The sequence below is a fragment of the Podarcis bocagei genome (assembly GCF_964188305.1).
Source record: "Podarcis bocagei genome assembly, chromosome: 8".
NCBI classification, from domain to species: domain Eukaryota; kingdom Metazoa; phylum Chordata; class Lepidosauria; order Squamata; family Lacertidae; genus Podarcis; species Podarcis bocagei.
The window spans coordinates 87,137,665-87,159,179 of NC_138133.1; the positions used below are offsets into that span (position 1 = coordinate 87,137,665).

The window sequence follows — 21,515 nt, forward strand, 5'->3', positions numbered from 1 at the left end:
GGTCTTTATTGAAGACTGTTGCGACAGGACTCCCACCTGCCACAAGGTGGAACAAGATGGAAGCCCCGAACAAAAGAGCCCCCAAACTTTTATTAGCTGCTAATCCCCATGTTACACCCCCCCAAACTACATCACTCATACATCATGGTTACATCATGAAAGGGGAGGTCTGGGGGCAGTAATCTGAGCATCCTGGATCCTGCCCCATGGTTCCCCTTGCCCTCCACCAAACACCCATCAAGTGTAACCAAAGAGATATTTACATTTCCCTGTTTCCCACCCAAGTTAATCACACCCTTCTGTCTTCATCTGGGTTTGTTATTTCTGGAATGGCTACCTGTCTGGCACTCAGGTATCAGGATGCCAGGAATTATCACTCAGGCAGAGGGGCTGCTGAGTAGCTGAGCTCACATGTCTATATGAATTTCTGAAGTTTTCCCTGTGAGCCAGTGCATAGATACATTTATCAGTGAATTCTTACATTTGGTATCGTGCAGCAAAGGCCCTTTGAATTGATAGGAAGAAACTGTGATGAAGTGTTTTGTAGGGACAAATCACAAAAGTCGCAAAAGTGATTGTGCTGATTTTGGTAGTGGGCTGCATGTGCATGATATCTGCTGGAGGGGCAAACCCCCCCTCCAACCTATACATAAATTCCTGCCACACACCCAGTGCCCTTTGTTGTTGAAAGATTCAGAACACACATAAAAGGAACGGGTTTCCCCGCAGTGCAGCAACTATGGAACTCCCCCAAGAGGCAGTGATGGTGACCAGTTTGGATGGCTTTAAAAAGAGGACTGGACAAACTCATGGAGGAGGGGAGGGCAATTGATGCCTACAGACTGCGATGGCTCTGCCATGCTTCTGGGTACCAGTTTCTGGAAACCACAGAAGAGGAGAATGGTTTTGTGCTTGAATCCAGGTTGATGGTTTCTCACAGGCATCTGGTCAGCCATGGTGAGAACAGGATGCTGGACTAGTTGGGCCACTGGCCTCATCCAGCAGGCTCTCCTCATGTTCTTACGTAGCACAAGATGCTGAGACTCCATAATGATACAGAAGGGGGGGCATGTCTTCTTCACCTCCTTCTTCGCTACAATATATCCATTTATTTCCAATTGTCAATGTCAAAAGGGACTAAAATCTATAAAATTCATAGAAAATCAACGTGCCAATTTGCTCAATTTCTCTAGGACCCCATGACACCTCCCCTGTCCTCCGTAATCCCTCAAGCAAGGTGTCAAGACCCTAATCCGGTCAAATCGCTCTGCCAAGCCCTTCCTCCGGGCGATGCCAGGTGACAGACTATGCATACATGGACCATTGTCTTCTCAGGATGTGCTTATCTGCGCATATCTCCAGCTCTGCATATTCCCCCTCCCTCCTCCATATGTTAATCCGGTGTAACCCAACCTCTTCCTAATGTATTCGTGATGTAATCTGTGTAACCCAACCTCTTCTTAATGTATTCATGATGTAACTGGGATGTATTTTGCACTGTATTCTGGGACATGCAGGGAAATTTCAAAAGTTCATGCCACCCCTTTCTCGCTGTTCAATCTCGCCTTGAACCTGTTGCGCAATAAACTTGGATCTTCTGCAGTTTGCTCCTGTCCGGCTGAGCTCATTTTCTTCCGCAGGGACCCGCGGACGTAGTCCGACAAGCTGGGTGGCAGAGTAACCCCGCACCCAGATTTTTCCGTAATAATAAGAAAATCAGAGCCCTGCTGAATCAGACCAAAGGCCCATGCAGTTTAACATCCTGATTCCTACAGTGGCCATCCTTGCACCAAACACGAAACCCATCTAAGCCAATGAGAAGAAGAAGAAGAAGAAGAAGAAGAAGAAGAAGAAGAAGAAGAAGAAGAAGAAGAAGAAGAAGAAGAGGAGGAGGAGGAGGAGTAGGAGGAGTTTGGATTTGATATCTCGCTTTATCACTACCTGAAGGAGTCTCAAAGCAGCTAATATTCTCCTTTCCCTTCCTCCTCCACAACAAACACTCTGTGAGTTGAGTGAGGCTGAGAGACTTCAGAGAAGTGTGACTAGCCCAAGGTCACCCAGCAGCTGCATGTGGAGGAGCAAGGAAGCGAACCCGGTTCACCAGATTATGAGTCTACCGCTCTTAACCGCTCTTAACAACTACACCACACTGGTTCTCGGTGCTGCATCCTTTGGTACCGAATTCTGTAGTTTAACTATGCCAGGGGTCAGCGATTTTTTTCAGCAGGGGGCCGGTCCACTGTCCCTCAGACCTTGTGGGGGGCTGGACTATATTTTGAAGGGGGGGAATGAACAAATTCCTATGCCCCACATAGAACCCAAAGATGCATTTTATATAAAGGCACACATTCTACTCATGTAAAAACACGCTGATTCCCGGACCATCCGCAGGCTGGATTTAGAAGGCGATTGGGCCGCATCCGGCCCCCGGGCCTTAGTTTGCCTACCCATGAACTATAAAGAGATGGCTCCTTTCCCCCTCTCCTGCATCTCACTCTTGCATCAGAATAAATACAGCACTGTCTTTCAACCACCAACAGGGCATCCCCATCATCAGGGCATGAAGGCCATCTCTCCCAGAAATTTGGGTGCAGGGAATCCCGGCCTCTTGACCAAGAGATTCCATCTCCCAGTTAAGAGCCGCTGATCCTCCTCTGTCTTCCCTTTGGAAGACGATGCGATGCTTAAACAATTCCCGCGCTCCCAGTTCTGTAGCACGGCATTCAACAGGGAGTGTGGCTTGTTGCCATATAGACGAGTTACCCGAATCCAGCTTTGAGCGGGGGGAGGGGCTAGTCCCCACCCTCACACCAAACTACATCTGGTCACCTTGAGTGCAATGCAAGGTGTTTATTCTAAGGACAACAGTGGCAAATACACACACTGTAAACATCCTCTTGCCGCGCTAATCCCCGGACAGATGTACTATTTATATAAAACTGTTAACTGCCTAATAAGGGTGAAATGACACTGGGGAAGATTTACAGACACCACACGCACTCTCTCCCTCTCGGCTGAGCTTTGAGAGGACACTTTGCAGTTGCTGCAAGGCTGCTGACTTAAAGATACAAGGCTGCTATGTTAAGGAACAACAACACAAACATCAGCACCCACAAACATCTGAGCTTGAGCAGTTTCTGACGTACCCACAGCTGATTGCCTGGGGGGCAAAGATGGAAAGATTTAGAGCAGGCTAGCATAGTATAGTTAAAGCTATAGTTTTCCCAGTAGTGATGTATGGAAGTGAGAGCTGGACCATAAAGAAGGCTGATCAGTAAGGAACTGGTGCTTTTGAATTATGGTGCTGGAGGAGACTCTTGAGAATCCCATGGACTGCAAGAAGATCCAACCGATCCATTCTGAAGGAAATCAGCCCTGAGTGCTCACTGGAAGGACAGATCGTGAAACTGAGGCTCCAATACTTTGGCCACCTCATGAGACAAGAAGACTCCCTGGAAAAGACCCCAATGTTGGGAAAGGAGAAGGGGACGACAGAGGACGAGATGGTTGGACAGTGTTCTCCAAGCTACCAGCATGAGTTTGACCAAACTGCGGGAGGCAGTGGAAGACAGAAGTGCCTGGCGTGCTCTGGTCCATGGGGCCACGAAGAGTCGGACACGACTAAACAACAACAACAACAAGCATTAATGGTGTGACCCTTCAAACCGAATGCCTGCAGTGGATCATGCCCTTGACAGTCTCTCTGTTTGTCTAGAACCAAGATGTGCCTCACCCAGCACCTGCACACCAGGTGCCCAGGAAAGGTCCCAACAAGGCATGTGCTGAAAACCCATTGCCGGGCACTTGAGGGCAAAAACACAACCCCAAAGGCCAAAGATGGAAGATCTCAAACACACCCAAGTATTTGGAGGCAGGGATAGGACCCAGACTAGTCCTGGTTCTATACCCCTCTTCCTCCTCTCTTACAGCAGCTGCAGCAACAGAAGCCAAACTCCCAGGAAATGCCATGGATTTGGACAGCTGGCACCTTCCTGTATTACTAATATTATTATTCCATTGACATTCATAGCCTTCAAAGAACCTCAGGACGTAGGCATGGATTTCCCCCACTAAATCTTATATATATATATATGTACACACACACACACACACACACACACATCAATTCCAACAGTCATACAACTTAACTTCTCATCTTATACTATATTTTAGACTTCTGTCAACACCTCTGATGATTTTCGGTTCTCTATCACTAATTATGCATTTCTTAATTTCTATATTACATTTAATTATCTTTAACTAATAATTCTCCTCATAGTCTTTCTTGCAATATTTCAAATAGTTCACCTTACAAAGCTTCTTGCAATCCTACTAGCATAATCTGTTCATCACAATTGCTTTTCAAATAGTTCGTAAATTTACTCCAGTCTTCTGAGAATCTCTGGTCCCGCAGGTTTTGAATCCTTCCTGTTAATTTATCTAACTCTGCATAGTCCATCAATTTCATCCTTGAATTTCCCCCACTAAATCATCACAACTGCCCTTCTAGTTGCTAAGTTGGACTACCTGATGATCCTTCAACGAGATTCATGGCTGGATGGGGTTATCCACAGGTGAGGAGCCAACAGCATGTGTTTGTGTACAATGGGGAGGGAACCTTGGAAGGTGACTTGGAAACTACAACTAATCCAGAATGCGGCAGCAAGACTGGTGACTGTGGACTGTTGCCTGGACCATATCACACTGGTTCTAAAGGATCTTCACTGACTCCCTGTACGCACAATTCAAAGTCTTGGTGCTGACCTTTAAAGCCCTGAACGGCCTCAGTTCAGTAGACCTGAAGGAGCATCTCCACCCCCATCGTTCAGCCCGGACACTGAGGTCCAGCTCTGAGGGTCTTCTGGTGGTTCCCTCACTGCTAGAAGTGAAGCTAAAGGGAACCAGGCAAAGGGCCTTCTCGGTGGTAGAGCCCTCCCATCAGGTGTCAAGGAGATAAAGAACTACAGTGGTACCTCGGGTTACATACGCTTCAGGTTACAGACACTTCAGGTTACAGACTCCGCTAACCCAGAAATAGTACCTCGGGTTAAGAACTTTGCTTCAGGATGAGAACAGAAATCATGAGGCAGCGTGGCGGCAGCAGGAGGTCCCATTAGCTAAAGTAGTGCTTCAGGTTAAGAACAGTTTCAGGCTAAGAACAGACCTCCAGAACGAATTACGGTAAGTTCTTAACCTGAGGTACCACTGTACACACGTTTTAGAAGATATTTGAAGGTAGTCCAGTATTAGGAATTCTTTTACGTTTGACATTTTATTATGTTTTTATATTCTGCTGGAAGCTGCTCAGAGTGGTTGGCGAAACCCAGCCAAATGGGTGGGGTAATAATAATAATAATAATAATAATAATAATAATAATAATAATATGCATGTTCTCCTCCACATGCAGGTGCAAGGCTGTTCTGGAAGTGGCTGTCTAATTTGCAACTCTAAACCACCTTCCTTGCATGACCCATCTGGTTGAATCACAAAACAGAGAAACCAGTAGGAGAACACTTCAATCTCCCAGGACATTCTATACAAGATCTCAAAGTAGCTGTTTTACTACAAAGGAATTTCAGAAATAGACTGGAAAGAGAAGCTGCTGAATTGCAACTCATTACCAAACTTAAAACCATGGAGAGACCTGGTCTGAACAAAGACATTGGATTCTTATCTCATTATACATGACTTAGCCATTTCTCACCTTCTCACCCCTTGCCTTTTCCTGTAAGACCTATTGCAGTCGTTAAGAGTCGTCAACAGGCTCATCTCAGCTATCTCCCAATCTCCCATTCCCACCACCCTTCTGAGTAATACCCCTCCCCACCTTCTCTCTATATAGAAGGATCTGGCAACTTCTGTTTCAGTGTATCTGAAGAAGTGTGCATGCACACGAAAGCTCATACCAAGAACTAACTTAGTTGGTCTTTAAGGTGCTACTGGAAGGAATTTCTTTATTTTGCCATCTGGTTGGGTCCCTGACTGGCTCGTGGATGGAGGATCTGCACAAAAACTCACTTCTGGATTCTGGTTGGCTCCCTAGAGAAAGCTTTGCTAAGGGATACTGAAGGGGAGCAGCTGGCATGGGGACCAGGGTTTAAAAGTAAAAAGGGTCTTGCCCACAGGCTGTGTTATGATGATGCTTCTTGTCAAGGTGAGAGGTTTGTGGAGCCCCTGGGAGCTTCACATGGGATTCTAGAAGGGATTCAACACACATAGGCTACTGTGGATAAAATCAAACCATCAGCCCCGACTAGTCTGCTGTGACACAGGGTTCTGTCTTGGGCCCGGTCTTATTCAACATCTTTATCAACGACTTGGATGATGGACTCAAGGGCATCCTGATCAAATTTGCAGATGACACCAAACTGGGAGGGGTGGCTAACACCCCAGAGGACAGGATCACACTTCAAAACGACCTTGACAGATTAGAGAACTGGGCCAAAACAAACAAGATGAATTTTAACAGGGAGAAATGTAAAGTATTGCACTAGGGCAAAAAAATGAGAGGCACAAATACAAGATGGGGGACACCTGGCTTGAGAGCAGTACATGTGAAAAGGATCTAGGAGTCTTGGTTGACCACAAACTTGACATGAGCCAACAGTGTGATGCAGCAGCTAAAAAAGCCAATGCAATTCTGGGCTGCATCAATAGGAGTATAGCATCTAGATCAAGGGAAGTAATAGTGCCACTGTATTCTGCTCTGCTCAGACCTCACCTGGAGTACTGTGTCCAGTTCTGGGCACCACAGTTCAAGAAGGACACTGACAAACTGGAACGTGTCCAGAGGAGGGCAACCAAAATGGTCAAAGGCCTGGAAACAATGCCTTATGAGGAACGGCTAAGGGAGCTGGGCATGTTTAGCCTGGAGAAGAGGAGGTTAAGGGGTGATATGATAGCCATGTTCAAATATATAAAAGGATGTCACATAGAGGAGGGAGAAAGGTTGTTTTCTGCTGCTCCAGAGAAGCGGACACGGAGCAATGGATCCAAACTACAAGAAAGAAGATTCCACCTAAACATTAGGAAGAACTTCCTGACAGTAAGAGCTGTTTGACAGTGGAATTTGCTGCCAAGGAGTGTGGTGGAGTCTCCTACTTTGGAGGTCTTTAAGCAGAGGCTTGACAACCATATGTCAGGAGTGCTCTGATGGTGTTTCCTGCTTGGCAGGGGGTTGGACTCGATGGCCCTTGTGGTCTCTTCCAACTCTAGGATTCTATGATTCTATGACTTGCAGAACCTCTCTTCAGCTAGAGATGGGGAAGAAATTTGGTTTACCTGATCTGCACATCCTGAAACACCTTTCTGCATGTGGCTTTCACTAATATAATACATTTTTTGCATATTCCTATTGCTAACATAACACATTTTTTTCTGCATATACCCTGTTATACACATTTTGGAGTTGGGGAACTGCGTTGGGAAATTTGGAGAATTGTGGATTTCAAAGGGAAGCTGGGTTCGGCTAGTAACCAAACACTGGTGATGTTCATTTGCAGTATTATATATCTATTGTATATTTTCCTTTTCGGTGGGGGAAATGTCAAATTAAAACCAGAAGTCATTTCTTAGATGGGAAACAGAAAGCAAGAGTGATAGATAGTAGAGGTCCCTGACCAGGGTCAGATGAGGACATTCTTTCCCCCAACCAAAGGATTCTGGGAACTGTAGTTCACCCCCACAAAGCTGCAGTTCTCAGCACTAACTACAGCTACCAGGGTTCTTTGGGGTGAGGGGATGTGTGCTTTAAAAGTCCAGTGTCCATGCAGTCTGGGCTGCGGAGAAGCAGAGACAGTAAAAACAAGAATAAATTCTTACCTATGGAATTGGTGCTTTTCATTCAAGATGCTTGGGAGATATTCCGAATGGAAAGTAATGCCTCCAGAAGAAGAAAAAAAATCTTTCTTTCTTTCTTTCTTTCTTTCTTTCTTTCTTTCTTTCTTTCTTTCTTTCTCCCTCCTCCTTCTAAATATAGCGTTGGACGCAAAGACAGGCAGCAGAGTGTGGAATAGGCACTGGAAACCGAAAAGAGAGAGAGGAGGGGAAAAAATGAAACTCCTTGTCTTCTGTCTGTACTCCAAACTACTTTGCAAGCTCCTGGCTCGCTGCCTCAGATCTCTTGGAAATTTATGAAGTGGCATGGGACTTGCTGAGTATTTAAGCCTTGTGGGGTGGCTTTATTTATTTATTTATTTATTCCGGGCCAAGGCGTGGGGGGGAGGAACCCTCTGTGTCCCTTTGCTTGTGAGCAAATATGCTCAAGGTGGCTTAGAGAGACACAGAGAGATACGAAGTTAAAACCCAATAAACATTAATCTAGAATCCAAACACACACAACTATAAAGAGGGAGGCAAGGCTTAAAAACTAGATTCCAGCAGCACAAAGGCGACTGGAAAAGAAGAATGTGCTTCTGGTTTTTCTGAATGGGCGAGTGAGACAGGGCTGGGAGACCAACGGGGCCACCACTAAAAAGGCTTCTGTTCTGGAAGAACTGAAGTGAATCTCATCTCAGATGGTGGTATTATATTTATTTTTATTTATAAACCGCCCTATACCTGGAGGTCTCAGGGCGGTTCACATAAAAAGATCACAACATATAAAAAAGCAACTCTCACTGCAGAGGGTATTTGGGAGAATATGTTCTCTCAACTATCCTGAATCCATCACCTCTTTCTTTTTTAAAGCAAACACTTTGAGTCCAGCCTGGAAACTAAATGCTAACCAGTGGGATTCTTTGAAAACTGGTGTCATGTGTGCTCAGCTCAGCATGAGAGCCATTTTGTCAAATTGCTGCAAGTCACATCACCACCTTACATTGTTTTTACAGTCCTGGCTTCCCCCAAATAACCCTAGGATCTGCAATTTATCCTTCACACAGCTACAATTCCCAGCACCCTTAACAAGCTAAAGCTCCCAGGATGTTTTGAGGGAAGCCATGTCCTTTAAAGGGGTGTTGCCAAAGTTCCTGAACTGTCTCCAAGGGCAATCTCATATGGATCACATCACAGAAGTCAAGACAAGAAGTTAGCAGGACATGCAAAACAATAGCAAGGTTCTTGTTTCCCAGGAAGGGGCATTGCTGGGATACCCAGCCTTGGAAGAAAGAGTTTTTAGTCACAGTACTGTCTGTGCATTCACAAGCACTCTAAAACAGACTCTCTCTCCCTCTCCCTCTCCCTCTCCCTCTCCGTGTCTGTGTGGTGCAACTGTAAAGGGTAAAGGGACCCCTGACCATTAGGTCCAGTCGTGGCCGACTCTGGGGTTGCAGCGCTCATCTCGCTTTATTGGCCAAGGGAGCCGGTGTACAGCTTCCGGGTCCTGTGGCCAGCATGACTAAGCTGCTTCTGGCGAACCAGAGTACAGTGGTACCTCAGGTTAAGTACTTAATTCATTCCGGAGGTCCGTTCTTAACCTGAAACTGTTCTTAACCTGAAGCACCACTTTAGCTAATGGGGCCTCCTGCTGCTGCCACGCTGCCGGAGCACAATTTCTGTTCTCATCCTGAAGCAAAGTTCTTAACCCGAGGTACTATTTCTGGGTTAGCAGAGCCTGTAACCTGAAGCGTATGTAACCTGAAGTGAATGTAACCTGAGGTACCACTGTAGTGCATGGAAACGCCGTTTACCTTCCCGCCGGAGCAGTACCTATTTATCTACTTGCACTGGTGTGCTTTCGAACTGCTAGGTTGGCAGGAGCAGGGACCGAGCAATGGGAGCTCACCCCGTCGCGGGGATTCGAACCGCTGACCTTCTGATCGGCAAGTCCTAGGCTCTGTGGTTTAACCCATAGCGCCACCATCGTCCCGTGATGTGACTGTACTGGTCAGTAATAACACAGTTCAAAGTTGACATTGATTATTAGCCGAAACACGATCTTCACAGACTTGGTTGAGTGTCATTCCTAATGAGCACAGCAGCTCATTCCCAGTGGGCAATCATAGACTGCGCCGGCAGGCAGCCATCTCTCCTGCACCCTTTTCAGGCTTCTCCTGGTGCCGGGAGACAAGGTGGGTACAGGAGGAGGGGGAGACACCCATGACTCTTCAACAGACTAATTCATTTCTGCGTCTTCACTTCCCTCCTCTCCCTCGCCTGCTTCAGCTTCTGCCTCTGATTCTGGACTGCTCTCTGCCACAGACTCTCCCTGCTCACTAAACCCCGTTACCCCTTCAGCTCCCGACACCTTCCCCCTGTCTTCTCCCTCTGCCCACTCATTGTCTTCCCACCACCACTCCCCAGGCTCTGAACCTTCTTCCCTTAGGGTTTCCCAGCTGGTTCCTCCGAACTTTCCTCTGCACCCAACCAGTCCATGACAGTGTGCACCCCTTTCCAGGACAGATATATTTACTACCTCTGCAGCCAATGAAACAGCTGCTGTAGGTATCTCTTTATTGTAGGAAAGGAGCTTCAGTTTATTCCCTTTCTGGTCCGTTATTCCCTTTCTGCTCCACCTGCTTTTGATGGAAAGAGGAAACAGCTAGGCTTCATCAGCGCTGCCCCCAAATCCTCTGATGATCTCTTTGTGGATTTATAGCTTTGCGGACCTTTGTCGACAAGGTGATGTCTTTGCTTTTTAACATACTTAGGGCCCGTTAAGTCACTAAGAAACTTGCCTGGCTCCTTCAGCAATGGAATTCCCCCAGACTCGCAACACTACCATATTTTTCGCTCCATAAGACACACTTTTTCCCTCCTAAAAAACAAGGGAAAATGTGTGTGCGTCTTATGGAGCGAATGCAGGGGGGAGGCAGGTGGGAAAAGCCCCCAAGAGCCGCACACAAGCTCCGTGCAGCTCTCGCAGGCTTTTCCCCAGGAGGGAGAAGGGACTGACTGGCCGCATCAGTCCCTTCTCCCACCTTGTAAAAAAGCCTGCAGGAGCCGCATGCTCCTTAAAGGGTGTGCAGCTCCTGTGGGCTTTTGTGGGAGGTGGGGAATACTCCCAGAGTTTCCCCCGCCAGCCCCGATAAGCTCCTGAGCAGCTCTGGGGTAGCCCGCAAAGCCTCTGCAGGGCAGCGGGATGAAGGCTCAGAAGCCAGAACAGCTAGAGAGAGGGCTGCGCAGCGCTCCCTCTAGCTGTTTTAGCTTCTGCCTTAGCAGGGCAGCGGGGAGCCTTCATTCCGCTGCCCTGCAGAGGCTTCATGGGCTACCCCAGAGCTGCTCAGGTGCGCCTTATCAGGTGTGCCTTATGGAGCGAAAAATACAGTATTTTACAGGGTTGGAACCAGAAAGTCTCTCTTTCAAGTTCTCAGAAATTCAGATTCTGACTCAATATAAAAAAGACAATGTTGTGCCTGATTCAAAACAGCCCATCGACCTCTTGACTCTCAGCTTCTGTGAGATCTGGATGGCAAAGTGTTCTGTGGAACACCCTACAGAAGCAGTTTGTTGCAGTAATGTCCAAAGTTGGGCAGCCCCCATCTCTGGCGTTGCGTCACTTATTCCCACAAGTTCTGTCTTGCTTTTTTGTTACGACAAGCCATAAATATGCCTGGCTGGGATGTTGTTGTGGTCCAACTCCTCACGGAAGGAAACCCAAGGGCTCTCATTCGTCTTAATTGGTGTCACCGAGGGCTCCCTCTTGCTATGTGCTCCAGAGGCAGCTAAGGACGGAGTCTGTTTACCCAACCAATTCCGATGGATGGAAATCCATTAATCAAATTGCTGCTACTGGAACTAATGCTGTGCTAACAGCCCCCAGGCGCTTTGCTGTCCTCACTTGATTTCCCAGTGCAAACCGAGGACAGAAGGAATGACCTTCTTCCTGTCTCCAGCCGTCTGCCCCTGGAAAGCTTATACAAAAAAGGAAGACTTTGTTCTCAACTATGGGCTCATCAACACTTACTTTCTGTCCTGTACTTTCTAAGCACAGGTCCATGAGTGCTTTTTCTTTCCTTTCCTTGGAAAAACTGCTCTTTAATGCTGAATCGGAACAGCAATTCAGGTTATCCATGAATTGCCATTTGTTCCACTTCAGCAGTAAAGAGCAGGGTTTTTAAAGATCCTTAAATAATAGGGATGCGGGTGGCGCTGTGGGTTAAACCACAGAGCCTAGGACTTGCCAATCAGAAGGTCAGCGGTTCGAATCCCCGTGACGGCGTGAGCTCCCGTTGCACAGTCCCTGCTCCTGCCAACCTAGCAGTTCGAAAGCACGTCAAAGTGCAAGTAGATAAATAGGTACCGCTCCGGCGGGAAGGTAAACGGTGTTTCTGTGAGCTGCTCTGGTTCGCCAGAAGCAGCTGAGTCATGCTGGCCACATGACCCGGAAGTTGTATGCCAGCTCCCTTGGCCAATAAAGCAAGATGAGCATTGCAACCCCAGAGTCGGTCACGACTGGACCTAATGGTCAGAGGTCCCTTTACCTAAATAATAATAATAACGTTGGATCGTCACCAAAACTTTGAGACAATGGATTCCATATATTAATAACACCTTTGCAAAAGGGCCCCAGACTGCATGGCTATGCACACGGCTGTATTGTTTTCACACAGCCGTGCAGGGTTGTAACCTGGGGGAACAGCACTACGGAACTGCAGCTTGAGAACTCCCAGGAGCTGGGTGATTTGGGAAGCTGCAGTACCTCCTTCCCACCAGTCGCACTGGCGGTGCCCAAGAGCAGCAGGGCAGCAGCTCCCTCTTGTGGCGAAATGTCACAGTTGCAGCAGGAGCATAGAAGTGGAAGGGGGAGGGTTAAGCACCGGCGCTATCCCAATGAAGAGTTGGCAAAGCTCAAAATGCATTTGGATTAGGGCTGCAAACGTGCGTCTCTTTGACAGGTAGACCGAATCCAGGACAGTGCATGACACGGTATGCCAGAGCAGACAGAAAAGGACTTCCAGAGACTAAATCAGGGATCATAGAGTTGGAAGGGACCATGAAGATCAATTAAATTACATTAAATTAAATTAAAAGACACCTGCTTCTTGGGAGAAAAGTGATGGCAAACCTAGGCAGCATCTTAAAAAGCAGAGAAATCACCTTGCCAGCAAAGGTCCGAATAGTTCAAGCTATGGTTTTCCCAGTAGTGATGTATGGAAGTGAGAGCTGGACCATAAAGAAGGCTGATTGACGAAGAATCAATGCTTTTGAATTATGGTGCTGGAGGAGACTCTTGAGAGTCCCATGGACTGCAAGAAGATCAAACCTATCCATTCTGAGGGAAATCAGCCCTGAGTGCTCACTGGAAGGTCAGATCCTGAAGCTGAGGCTCCAATACTTTGGCCACCTCATGAGAAGAGAAGACTCCCTGGAAAAGACCCTGATGTTGGGAAAGATGGAGGGCACAAGGAGAAGGGGACGACAGAGGATGAGATGGTGGGACAGTGTTCTCGAAGCTACCAACATGAGTTTGACTAAACTGCGGGAGGCAGTGGAAGACAGGAGTGCCTGGCGTGCTCTGGTCCATGGGGTCACGAAGAGTCAGACACGACTAAACAACAACAACAAAGTATGTTAGTAAAATAAAGGAAGTTGCCTTGTGCCGGAGGGCACCTGGCTGGTGGTGAGAAAGATTAAAGCCAGAATGTTATGTATGTGGGAGCTGTGCTAGAAGCAGGCTGCAGGCAGAAGACTAAGAGTGAGAGCGATGCTTGATTTCTGCTTGAATCCAAGGCTGTATCTTTGGGAGAAGCAAGATATGGGATGCTAATGCTGTGAGCCCCTCCATCAAAGGCTATATCTGTGTAAATAAACCATATTATCGTAAAGACACCACAGTCTCCACTGCCCCCCATTCCAAGGAAATAGAACTTCACTTAAACACCTGGAACCTCTGGAATCTCGCACCACTCAGAGATCAGGGTGGTAGCCCCCAAATGGAAAATGAGTGAGGTCCTAACCAAAGAACTGAAGTTGACAGGGTATGCACAACTTGCAGACTTAACATATAGAATAAGAGAACAAGAAGAACATATGTTTAAAGAAAATGGGAAAACGTTTATTGAATATGCGGAAAATAATTGTGTACAGTTGAAAATGCTGGCAGCATTAAGATAAATTCAACAGCGTGAATAGGTTTTGACGGACGCAATAATGGAAAACCGGGTGGTATAGTTTTTGTAAAATATGCAGGGATTTAAGATATGTAAAAAGACCCATGGAAAGAGAGGAAGGGAAGTCATTGATATCTCAAGGATGTAAAATGTGTATTTGAAATTGCAAACAAGAAAATTTAATAAAAACTATATTTTGAAAAATCAGGCTTAAATGCAGGTGCATGTGGTTTCTTTTAAAAAATTGTAGATTTTTGCAGACATGTGGAGACTTGAATTTAACATGAAAAACTGAGAGAAACTGGAATTAACAGATCCATCCATCCCTAGGATCCCTGGGTCCATTTGTGGCTATAATTATTCAGATTTTCTGTGTCTGGGGAAAGTTTCTTAAGTTGTTACTGCCATCTCTTCCAGGTGGGCTGGAACCACCTGTCTGGTCCTGATTCAGCTGGCCACCCACTCCCTCCTAGATTTGAGAAGCCACGAGGGATAAACACCAAGCATGTACAAAGTTGTTTACTCCAGTCCAGGTACCTCACCCACATCCCAAAGCTGTAACAGCTGAAACTCAAACAACACAGCTCCAGATGGAAGGACCTGTTAGAATTCTGAAATCCAGAGGCAAGTGATGTTATCCTCAAAATGCCTTGCACACAATTTGTGGTGGGAAAATGGCCCTTCAACTTCAATCTACACTTAGCTAGCCCCACTCCTGCTGGCCTTCTGGCTTCCAACCAGCCCAGGATGTGGCCCAGGCTGCCAGCGTCCTCCTCCCCTGTCTCAGCTGAACTCAGCAGGGAGCAAAAGGTAAAGGTAAAGGGACCCCTGACCATTAGGTCCAGTCGTGACCGACTCTGGGGTTGTGCGCTCATCTCGCTTTATTGGCCAAGGGAGCCGGTGTAGAGCTTCTGAGTCATGTGGCCAGCATGACTAAGCCGCTTCTGGCGAAACCAGAGCGCAGTGCAGGGAAACACCGTTTACCTTCCTGCCAGAGCTGTACCTATTTATCTACTTGCACTTTGACGTGCTTTCGAACTGCTAGGTTGGCAGGAGCAGGGACCGAGCAACGGGAGCTCACCCCATCGCAGGGATTCAAACCGTCGACCTTCTGATCGGCAAGTCCTAGGCTCTGTGGTTTAACCCACAGCGCCACCCGTGTCCCTCTCAGCAGGGAGAAAGATGGGGACAAAACCAGAATGAGCTCTTGTTCCACCTACTGTGGTCCTCCTTGCCTTCTGCCCCACCAACGCCAATGGGCACCAGCCGCTGCTGCTGGGGACCTTCCTTCTCATTCTCCTTGAGTCTGGACTTCTGTCCCCTGCTGTGGCGTTTGCTTCCTATGTGTGTGACATCATATTGGGTTCATAGGGAAAGGGTTAACTAATTGTAAAATGACTAACCAATGGGAACCCAAGGGACAGAGTTAACTTTATATAAGGTTTAAGCACAGGGAGAATTTGTTAAGATGAGTTAGAGTGGTTGAGAAGACAGTCTGGAGTTAGACAAGAGAGGGAAGATACGTCTGTGAGTTGGGCTAGTCTGGTGTGAGAGAGGGAGAGAATTTGTTAAGAGGAGTCAGTCTAACAGTTGACATAATCAGTCAGAAGGTATTTGGAGGCAGAGACATCACCTTGCCAACACAGGTCCTTATAGTTAAAGCGATGGTTTTCCCAGTAGTGATGTATGAAAGTGAGAGCTGGACCATAAAGAAGGCTGATCGCTGAAGAATCAATGCTTTTGAATTATGGTGCTGGAGGAGACTCTTGAGAGTCCCATAGACCGCAAGAAGGAAATCAGCCCTGAGTGCTCACTGGAAGAACAGATTGTGAAGCTGAGGCTCCAATACTTTGGCCACCTCATGAGAAGAGAAGACTCCCTGGAAAAGACCCTGATGTTGGGAAAGATGGAGGGCATAAGGAGAAGGGGACGACAGAGGACGAGATGGTTGGACAGTGTTCTCGAAGCTACCAGCATGAGTTTGACCAAACTGCGGGAGGCAGTGGAAGACAGGAGTGCCTGGCGTGCTCTGGTCCATGGGGTCACGGAGAGTCGGACACAACTAAACGACTAAACAACAAAAGGCTGGTAAAGAAACTATAGTTAAGAAACTGACAGGAATATTATCTGTGAAACCATAAACTTGTCTATGTTTGTAAAATAAACTTGGTTCACTTTTAACAACTGGATGGACTCAGTGTTTTACTAGAGAGTAACGGGTTGGTGGCAGCGGGGAAGTGATCAGAGTGGTGGCACAGGGATCAATAGACTGTTAAACGTCCGGGGACCCTGTGTGATCGCCACACCTGGCCTGGTGAAGACAGCACCACTGCCCCCCTTGTAGTCCTCCTGAAGTCCTTTAGAAAGGATCTGTGCACCCGGTGATGAACAGCTGCGCGGCTTCAAGCTGGCTGTTGAGGCTCTGCCAAAGGAAGGCAGGATTCCCATGCTATCTTGCCTGACAGATGCCAGGCATGTGGGAGGAGACAGAGACTCCTGATCTGCCCGCAGCTCCCAGGGCCGGGTGGGAACCGTGGAGGAGCCTTTGAGGGGCAGAAGCGAGCTGCTGTTGGAACATGGTCGCCGGCAATAATAGCTTCCCAGAGAAATGACACATAGGGCTTAAAATACATTTCCTCCTGCTTGACTGAAACAGAGTCATATCCAGCAGTGTCTTGGAGATGTCATAAGGCTGTGTGTGTGTGTGTGTGTGTGTTTGTGTGTGTGTGTGTGTGTGTGAGAGAGAGAGAGAGAGAGAGAGAGAGAGAGAGAATGTACCTTTCCCAGACTGAGGATCGCCTGGTCTATGGACACGGGTGTCGCTGTAGTCTAAACCACTAAGCCTCTTCGGCTTGCCAGTTGGAAGGTCGGTGGTTTGAATCCCTGTGATGGGGTGAGCTCTCATTGCTCTGTCCCAGCTCCTGCCAACCTAGCAATTCGAAAGCACACATAAAAGGTAAAGGGACCCCTGACCGTTAGGTCCAGTTGTGGACGACTCTGGAGTTGCGGCCCTCATCTCGCTTTATTGGCTGAGGGAGCCGGCGTACAGCTTCCGGGTCATGTGGCCAGCATGACTAAGCCGCTTCTGGCGAACCAGAGCAGCGCACGGAAACGCCGTTTACCTTCCCACCAGAGCGGTACCTACTTGCACTTTGAGGTGCTTTTGAACTGCTAGGTTGGCAGGAGTGTGGACCGAGCAATGGGAGCTCACCCTGTCGTGGGGATTCGAACCGCTGACTTTCTGATCAGCAAGTCCTAGGCTCTGTGGTTTAACCCACAGCACCACCCGTGTCCCACATAGTGCAAGTCAGTAAATAGGTGCTGCTGCAGCATGAAGGTAAACGGCGTTTTCGTGCGCCCTGGCACTCAGCACAGTACCCCGTTGCTCCAGAAGCAGTTTAGTCATGCTGGCCACATCAACTAGAAATCTGTCTGTGGACAAACCCTGGCTCCTTCGGCCTGAAATTGAGATGAGCGCCACAACCCCATAGTTGCCTTTGACTGGATTTAACCATCCGGGAGTCCTTTTAAACTTTTTTTTTGCCGCCTGGTCTATTCATGCCACCCACGTTGTATGCAGGGCTGATGTACTGGGCGAATTAATTGGTTCAATTAATCAATTGAAATAAATGTGCTGTGCTGTTCTCGTGGGTTACCCGAGAAGCAAGGTCCAAGTCTGGTCCATGGTGAAAGATGCAACGTGGAGGCAGTCCGTAGTAGATGTAGCTGGATACAGGGCAGAGGGTCGGGCGAAGTCAGGAACAGGCATGCAAGCAGGGAGCCAGGGCGGGTCAGGAGCTCTGTCCAAAAAGCAGGACAGGCTTCAGGCAGGAACTAGCAACCAACAATGTTCCTCCCGCAACCTGGGACTGGGCTGGCCGGCTTTTATCTGCCCCGAGGCATAGGGCAGCCCCAATCCTCTGGTGACTTGCCTCTCCTGGCCTGGAGGCGAACACTCCTCCTGCGGGAACTTAGTTCCCTCCGCCTCTCTGCCCTGAGCCTCTGCAGCTCAGGAGAGGCTGGAGGGTTACCGGACCCAGAAGCAACCTCAGCTTCCTCTGATGGGGCTGAGAGTGGAGCGCCGGCAGGCAATGGGTCCTCCATCACCTCAGGAGCCAGAGCAGACTCAGCTGGTGCCTGCCCACAGGTGAGGACCCTTCAGGCTCATGCACCTGAGGATCCAGCACAGGTGAGGACCCTTCAGGCTCAAGCCCCAGCCCCGGCTCAGCTAGTTCTGGAGGCAGGGGAACCTGTGCAGGCTGGGATCCCTCAGGTTCAGTATCTGAGTCCGAATCCCAGGCCATCACATGTGCTCTTGCTAGTTCCGCCACCCTCATAAGTTCAGGGTGGTGGTGGTGGCCCAGAGGGGAAAGGCAAGCTCTGTGGTAGCCCTCAAGTTGTGGAATTCCCTCTTCACAGAGGTGAGTCTGGCTCCTTCACTATACAGCTGTTGACAAAAGCTGAAGGCTGACCTCTTCACTTTGACACCTGATATGTGTGTTTTCAGAGCCTGCCCTATTCAGCACCTCTGGTGGGGGACAAGTCATTGTCCACCTTTGGTCCCCACCCTGAACTCAGCTCTCACCTGTGGCTCCTAGAAGCTGTCAGCGTACGACAATGGCCACAATCCAGGAAATGGCTTTAACTGTCTCAAACCCTCAGTCAGTTAGGGACTTTCCGTGCACGTGAAGACAAGGCTCTGGCAGTTCAAATGGATGAGACCAATGGCAGATCCATTGGTCAAGAAGACATTTGGAGTACTGCAATGTGCTCTACATGGGGCTGACCCAGAAACTACAACTAATCCAGAATGCGGCAGCTAGACTGGTGACTGGGAGCGGCCGCCGAGACCATATAACACCAGCCTTGAAAGACCTACACTGGCTCCCAGTATGTTTCCGAGCACAATTCAAAGTTTTGGTGCTGACCTTTAAAGCCCTAAATGGCCTCGGTACAGTATATCTGAAGGAGCGTCTCCACCCCCATCATTCTACCTGTATACTGAGGTCCAGCGCCGAGGGCCTTCTGGCAGTTCCCTCCCTGTGAGAAGTGAAGCTACAGGGAACTAGGCAGAGGGCCTTCTTGGTGGTGGCACCCGCCCTGAGGAACGCCCTCCAACCAGATGTCAAAGAGAACAGCAACTACCAGACTTTTAGAAGACATCTGAAGGCAGCCCTGTTTAGGGAAGCTTTTAATGTTTGATGTATTACAGTATTTTAATATTTTGTTGGAAGCCCAGCCAGATGGGCGGGGGTATAAATAAATTGTTGTTGTTGTTGTTGTTGTTGTTGTTGTTGTTGTTGTTGTTGTTGTTGTTGTTGTTGTTATTATTATTATTATTTTCTACACGTGCTGTAGAGGGAAGTGAGGGGAAGATGGGGCTCATTAATTTGGGAAAGGAGTCCATCTAGGAGAAGGAAAACCCTGAATCTCTAAACCTCCTCTGCCTTGTAGCAATACTCAGTTGGGAGTAAACCCAGAGGGAAAATTTGTATCCACTGCCTTGTGGGACATCTTCGAGAGAAGAAAGATCCAAGGTTGTGGAATTATGCCTGGTCAGGTGCTCAGTTTCCTTCACGAGTGACAAGATTTCATTTTTTCCTGTCCTATGATGGGTTTCGAGGTAAGCAGCTTGGAGAAGAAGAAGAGTTTGGATTTGATATCCACTACCTGAAGGAGTCTCAAAGTGGCTAACATTCTCCTTTCCCTTCCTCCCCCACAACAAACACTCTGTGAGGTGAGTGGGGCTGAGAGACTTCAGAGAAGTGTGACTGGCCCAAGGTCACCCAGCAGCTGCATGTGAACAAGCGAGGAATCGAACCCGGTTCACCAGATTACAAGTCTACCACTCTTAACCACTACACCACACTGGCTCTCAAGAGAATGGAAATACTTTCAGAGGAAGATGGGACAAAACGCTGGCCAGCCAGACCTTCAAATACAGAGCAAACTGTTGTGTGTTGGGATAAGATTCCATTCTTATTTCCTAGATAGTGCATACCAAGCCTAGAGAACCTGCAGCCCTTGAGATGTTGCTGGATTATAATCTCCAGAGCTGGATTTAGCGCAGTTTTGGTGGTTCCTCCACACAGGAGGCCGAGCCAAAGGGGTACAAAATTGAGAAGATCCATAATGGAGAAGATCCATTTAGGGGTGCCAAATTTTGGGCTCGCATAGGGGCCAAAATTTGTATTATGAAAGATTACCTAAGCCCACCCAGTAACCTCTCATAATCCCTGACCCTTGCTACCAGGGCTTCCACTTCAGCCAACTGCTTTGCAACAGAGTTGGTTCACACATTCAGATGCTGATTCTACATGGACTGCGACCCCAAGTCACCATGTAGGTGCATTTGTGAACCGGAGATACTTAGTCACAATCTCTGTGTGTAAGTAGGGCACACTCTCATATTTCTCATATGATTATTCTATTTATCTATAAAACTTACTAGTCACTCCTCGGTTGCAGAAAAAGAAGATTAAAGCAGTAAAGATGGGAAAAAACAGGCACCATCAGACAACCAGCAAGCACACATACAATTGGGAAACAAACTCTCGCCAGAATGGTCTCTATCTTCCTAGTAAAGTTTATCAGAAAAATAGCTCTTGTGTTGACAGATGTTTGTGGGAAGCTTTTTCACACTGAGGCCACATTTCCACATTTCCCATTGGGAAACCTTTCTGGTGGCACTTATCAGTGGGGAGTGTGGCAAAAATGGGTGTGGTCTGACATACCACCATCCAGCCAAGCAAGAGTTTGAGTGTTGGAATTACAGTAGCAAGGATCATTCAGTTAGTAACCAAAGGGTTAATTCTCTTGACAGTTACTCCACCAATGAGAGAGTGGCGGAGGTGTTGCTTAACCACCCATCAGAGTGTCATGATGCTCACTGAGGTAACACGTGCTCTGATTGGCTGTGTGGTATTGAGGGAGTTTTCCTCAGTACGTGTGGTTGAATGTCTTCCTAGTATGAACAAGGCCAGAACGGAGAAAGGCTAATAATAATAATAATAATAATAATAATAATAATAATAATAATAATAATAATATCCTCTTCAGCATTCAGAGCATGTTGCAGCCAGGTAAAATCACTCGAGGGGAGCGCACCACAGGGCCAGAGGTATGTGTGGGCTGGGCAGGGTACCAAAGCCTGGATATATAGGTTTGGCAGGCAGCAAATGACAAACCTAGACAGCATCTTAAAAAGCAGAGACATCACCTTGCCAACAAAGGTCCATATAGTTAAAGCTATGGTTTTCCCAGTAGTGATGTATGGAAGTGAGAGCTGAACCATAAAGAAGGCTGATCGCCGAATTTATACTTTTGAATTCTGGTGCTGGAGGAGACTTGAGAGTCCCATGGACTGCAAGAAGATCAAACCTCTCCATTCTGAAGGAAATCAGCCCTGAGTGCTCACTGGAAGGACAGATCCTGAAGCTGAGGCTCCAGTACTTTGGCCACCTCATGAGAAGAGAAGACTCCATGGAAAAGACCCTGATGTTGGGAAAGATGGAGGGCACAAG

General features: G+C 47.7%; 1 protein-coding gene across 1 annotated transcript in view; it reads right to left on the reverse strand.

The window, feature by feature from the left end:
- Positions 1 to 21,515, reverse strand: part of GPR20 (G protein-coupled receptor 20) — a 38,084-nt gene that overhangs the window by 11,933 nt on the left and 4,636 nt on the right. The window contains exon 2 of the mRNA XM_081204984.1: positions 7,823 to 8,019. The gene's annotated coding sequence lies outside the window, so the exon portion shown is untranslated. The remainder of the gene's footprint in view (positions 1 to 7,822; positions 8,020 to 21,515) is intronic.